This window comes from Carassius auratus, unplaced genomic scaffold, assembly GCF_003368295.1.
Source record: "Carassius auratus strain Wakin unplaced genomic scaffold, ASM336829v1 scaf_tig00003161, whole genome shotgun sequence".
Classification (NCBI taxonomy): domain Eukaryota; kingdom Metazoa; phylum Chordata; class Actinopteri; order Cypriniformes; family Cyprinidae; genus Carassius; species Carassius auratus.
In genome coordinates, this window is record NW_020523507.1 from 7,827 (window position 1) to 13,555 (window position 5,729).

The 5,729-nt window shown below is 33.8% G+C and overlaps 1 long non-coding RNA gene across 1 annotated transcript; it reads right to left on the reverse strand.

Moving 5' to 3' along the window:
- Window positions 1-235: 235 nt before the first annotated feature.
- Window positions 236-2,454, reverse strand: LOC113070162 (uncharacterized). Its single transcript, XR_003279864.1, has 4 exons — window positions 2,321-2,454; window positions 1,645-1,662; window positions 1,109-1,203; window positions 236-503 (listed from the first exon to the last, which is right to left on the reverse strand). It is a non-coding gene; the product is annotated as an uncharacterized LOC113070162 (long non-coding RNA).
- Between the last annotated feature and the right edge of the window lie 3,275 nt (window positions 2,455-5,729).

Sequence of the window (5,729 nt, forward strand, 5' to 3'; positions counted from 1 at the left end):
CCTCCAGAAGAGATCAGATGTGCTAAAACACTAGTCACATTTAAATCTAGACTCAAAACTCATCTGTTTAGCTGTGCATTTATTGAATGAGCACTGTGCGATGTCCGACCTGATTGCACTGTATTTTATGTATTAACTGTAAGATCATTTTCTATTTCTAACTGTTTTAAATTCAAGTCAATTTTTAAATAATTTCCAAAGTTTTAAAATTGCTTGTTTTACTTTTGTTCTTCATGATTATTTTACTTCATTTTATGTAAAGCACTTTGAATTACCATTTTGTTCGAAATTTGCTATATAAATAAACTTGCCTTGCCTTGCTACAGCAACCTCCCCCACCACACACACACATACACACGCAAAATTGTAGAGGGCCTCGCACATCAACTTTGCACAGGGCCTCTCACCCTCCTTGCGACGGCTCTGCTGGGGCATATTTTAAACAAAAGGCAGTGGCTGCTGCAGTATTTGCCCCGTCTCTTTTGATGTTTTCTGGACACTCTCTGTAAGAAATATTTGAATAAGAAAATGTGTAAGTATAGGATATGATGCACTATAGTAATCACTGAATGTAATCATTAACTATTTATTTGCCTTCCACAGAATACATTTAGACCACTTACACTATTGATTTGGTTTCTTAGAAAAAAATAAAAATCTACCCTAGCTTTAAGAGCCATGAATGTAAATTACATGCTATAAGTCATCAAAATATATTTCAGCTTGTGATGCAATTGACAAACACTAAGCAGACAATCTAGCAAAAGAAAACCATGACAACAAAGACACATTGCAGTATTTTTTTGCAGAGTGTCTTAAGGTAAATTAACATTTAATGTCTAATACATTAAATGCAAAAACAATTGTTAGAGAATGCAAAAACAATTGTTAGAGTTCTGAACAATAAAGATAGGCTGGCAACAGGAATGACCTGCCAATCAATAAGAAGTGTATATATGGAAGTTTGTGTGATTTCTGTGTGACAGATGAGTACCTACAATACGAGGTTACTGGTTTTCACTAAACCAACTAAAACAGAAACTAAACAACGCTGAATGTCACAATGATATGATGCTAATATTTGTATTGTATGTTAATTTTGTTTTACCTGTGACAACAGTGTACAGATTGATCTTGGTGAAAGCAAGCTTCCCCTTCCCCCACTTCATACTGAAACAGGCCATGACCTCATTTTTCATCAACCTGTGGATACAAGAGTAATGCCCAAATAATTAATTATACATGACACATTATGAGGCAGGTGTTATAGTTTCTGTTACGTGTTCATCATATCTAGTATAATGCAGATATCATACAGGTCCTCCAGTTGGTACTAGATTAAAAGTCATAGGCTCACCCAAACTGGCAGGTTTTTATCTTATTGCAAAACAACTGATATTGTGCAATTTCAAAATGTAAAACCAACACTATTTCAACAACTTGGCCTGTAAATATTAATTTCATTCATTTTCTCCTTGCTAGCAACTGTAAAGTGCAAAATTATAGGATAACAGAAGAGCACACAAGAAAACCAGAAGAATCAGATTAACTACCTTCAATCTATTAATATTTTAATCTAATTAATGTAATATATTAAAGCAGATTGTTCTAGCGGCTCTTTTATAAATGAACAAAAAAACATACCTTACAACAATATGGCTTCTTCAGAACATGGCAAAGAGATAAATGCAAAACAAAGCAAAAACAAAACAAAAGTTATAACATCATATAGTATAGCCCCTAAATTCACACTATATTAAATACTATACCTTAGTGATAAACTTGAACCCCAAATATAAAACTAGAGCTTGTAGAAGAAAAGGCTGTTTTTGCTTAAAATAAATAAAAAAGGAGCCTCTTTACATCGTGTGTAGAAATCTGACAGCTAAAGGAGATCCAAAATTAATTAAACTTGTACAGCAGAATATTAAGTTACTATAAACACCTGTATAACTAATTCGCATGACACAATTGAAGAAAAAAAAGCATTGAATCGAACAAATTTCATGATGAAAAGCTTAACGTTAAATTATTCGAAACAATAATAATAATAATATAATAATTAAAAACATATGTCTCAAGTTTAAACTTTATTTGAACTGTTTTTCAGCGCTAACAGTTAGATGGCTTTAATGACTCAGGCGTTTTTATTTCAGGGATATAACAGTTAACGTTACCATTTTTTAATTAATTATCTCTACCCATCGTCTTGCAGCTAAAATACTTCGATGTATTTGATACGTATTACAAGTAATATCATTATATAGGGGGGCATAAACACTTTTACGTTATACATGATCTAATACCCAGATATACTCACCACAGTTTGAGCTGTAAGTGCACCGCAGGCCGCCTGATAAACTGATGCCTGCCGATCCAAAAAAGACCGCCAAGTAGTCGCAAAATGGCGCAATAGCGCGATGTCACCGTGTTGCATTATGTTTGGGCGTGGGATTATGGGGGGGGGGGGGGGGTGGCAAAAAAAATAAAAAAAATACAAATAATAATCATAATAATAATAAAAATCCAAATAAAATAAACAATAATATACTTTAAATTAACTTGTATTATTCTGTAGTGCTTATTCACAAAATCCATACACAGAAAAAGTTTAAGCATATTCATCATTGATGGATGAGATCAACATTTAAATATGAAATTTGTAATTTTAAATTTTTAACTAGAATGTACTTTAAATATGAAAAATGCAAGTAAGAAGCAGCAATCAATCTGATCAATTATTTTATATATTTAAAAAAAAACATATATAAGAACAGACTAAATTATAGCAAAGGAATTAGACATTTATATTGCATAATTATAAGACTGTACAATAAACAGTAATGCTTGCATTGTCTGCATGCACTCACTTTACTTTCCAACACAAAGATCAACAAGTTTATGTTTTGATAAACAATGTTTCCAGCCCAGAATTAAGTAAGCAATACTGTTTTGATCCTCCTAAATATGTCTTAACATGTTTGAGAGTGTTTGAATTGCATTATATTGCAAACAAGATTGTGTCACGGGCCAGCAAAGAAAGAACAGGGTCTGGGTCCAAATGCAGGGAAGATTAACTTTAACCCTCTGGAGTCTAAGAACAAAAAAGCCAACACGGCAAAAACAAAACCAAGATGCAAAAAAACACGAGAACCAGTAACACTTACAAGACGTTGAGGTGACAAGGTGGGGCGGGGTCAGAAAAGAGACAGGACAAAAGCACATGGCACCAAACAAACACAACACTCACAGAAGACTGTGACAGAAAGACATAAGACTGTGACAGAAAGACAGAAAACTGTGACAGATTGGATATCAATTTATATAAACTGTTATGGTTCATGAATGGTCATGGGTCAAATTAAAGTCATAACACTTTATTTTCATAGTCCCTTTTGAATATTCTATTGACAATATAAGTATTGCACTTACATGTCAACTAACTCTCATTATAGTACTAATAGACTGTCTGCTTAATTTCTAATTCTGATGCTCTCCCAGAATATGTTTGACTGACTACAAGTAACTTTGCAAGTACATCAACTTATTCTAACACTCTAATGAAAGCAGGTACAGTCGTGGCCCAAAATACTGGCACCCTTTGTAAAAGTGACCAAAGAAGGTTGTGAAAATTCATTGTTAATCCTTTTGATATTTTATTTAAAAAAATATTCACAAAAATGTATCCTTTCATTGGATAATAAGAAATGAAATTTTTTTCTCAAATGCTCATTGGACACAATTATTGGCCCCCCTAGAAATTTTTATGAGTAAAATATCTCTGAAGTATATTCCCATTCAAATTCACAATTTTGAGCACTCAAGCTTGATTATAAACATGAAATTATCCAGCTATGGCTATGGCTACCTGTTTCACAGAAATATAAAGAGGAGGGAAAACAAAGCCCAAATTCCCTTAATCATTCATCACAATGAGAAAAACCAAAGAATGTATTTCTGATGTGATAATTGAGATAATTGAGCTTAACAAATTGGTGAAGTGGCTTTAAGAAAAGAGCTAGAGCAGTGAAAATTCCCATTTCCACCATCAGGGCAATAATTAAGAATCTCCAATCAACATAAAATGTTACAAAACTGCTTGGAAGAGGACTTGTCTATATCGTCCTAATGTGTGGTGAGAAGGAGAGTTTGAGTAGCTAAAGACTCGCCAAAGGTCACAGCTGGAGAACTGCAGCAAATAGCAGAGTCTCTGGTTCAGAAAACCTTTTAAAAAAAGTCAAACAGAACCTACATCAACACATGTTGTTTGGGAGGGTTACAAGAAAAATTATCCTAGCTCATTCAAAAACAAACTAAAGCATAATTCAGTTATCAGCCAAGACTGGAACTTTAAATGTGAATGGCTTCTATGATCAGATGAAACCAAAAAAATGATATTTTTTTAGCAGCAAACACTCAAGATGGGTTAGGTGAACACAGAGAGAAAAAAGTAACCCATGTGCACAATGAAATATACTGCTGTATTTGTTTTTTTCTGGGCCTATATTTCTGCTGGAGGCCCTAGACATCTTGTTTAGAAACATGGCATCATGGATTCTATCAAATACCAACAGATAAAAAATCAGTAAGTGACTGTTAGAAATCTTATAATGGTCCATGTTTTGATCTTTCAACCATACAATAATCCAAACACAAACCTCGAAAACAACACAGAAATGGGTCACTGAGCTCAAAACCAAGTTCTGCTATAGCCATTCCAGTCCTCTGACCTGAACCTTACAGAACATGAGAGGAGTGAACTGAAGAAGCACCAACATGGAGCTGGGAATCTAAAGGGTCTGGAGTGATTCTGGATGAAAGAATGGTCTCTGATCTCTTGTCAGGTGTTCTCTAACCTCATCAGGCATTATAGAAAAAAAAAATAGACCTGTTAATCTGGCAAATGGAGGTTTCAAAAAGTACTGAATAAAAGGGTGCCATTAATTGTGGCCAATGTGTATTAGAAAAAAAAAAACATTTATTTCATAATGATATTTCCCCCTGTTTTAAATTCTTATTATCCAATGAAAGGATACATTTTTGTGAATGTTTTATATAAAAGTGCAAAACGATTAAAGCAGATGAATTTTCACACCCTTCTTTGATCATATTTACCAAGGGTGCTGATATTTTTGGCCACGACTGTAGGTGCAACAACGCAACAACATAAATTTCAAAATGAACCACAACAATAAAGTGAAACCACTATATTAAATAACAATTAAAAAAAATAAAATAAATTGATGTTATAATTTGACGTTGTTTGGATGTTACCATTATGACGCCTTGAAAACACTGGATTATGGTTGCCATACCTGATGACTAAATATCAGTATTTGATGTCAATCTGACGTTGGTTTAAGAGGTTGACTCGACGTTGGATTTTGATTTGCTAATGCCACAACCTAAAACTAACTACAGATAAACATCAAATGATGTTTTAATTTGAAGTTGTGTGGACGTTGCCATTATGACGTCTAGAAAACGTTGGATTATGGTTGCCATACCTGACGACTAAACATCAGTATTTGATGTCAGTGTGACGTTGGCTTGAGACGTTGGCTCGACGTTGGATTTTAGTTAGTTAATGCCACAACCTAAAACTAACTACAGATCAACGTCAAATGATGTTTTAATTTGACGTTGTTTGGATGTTGCCATTATGACGTCTAGAAAACGTTGGATTTTGGTTGCCTTACATGACGACTTAATATCAGTATTTGATGTCA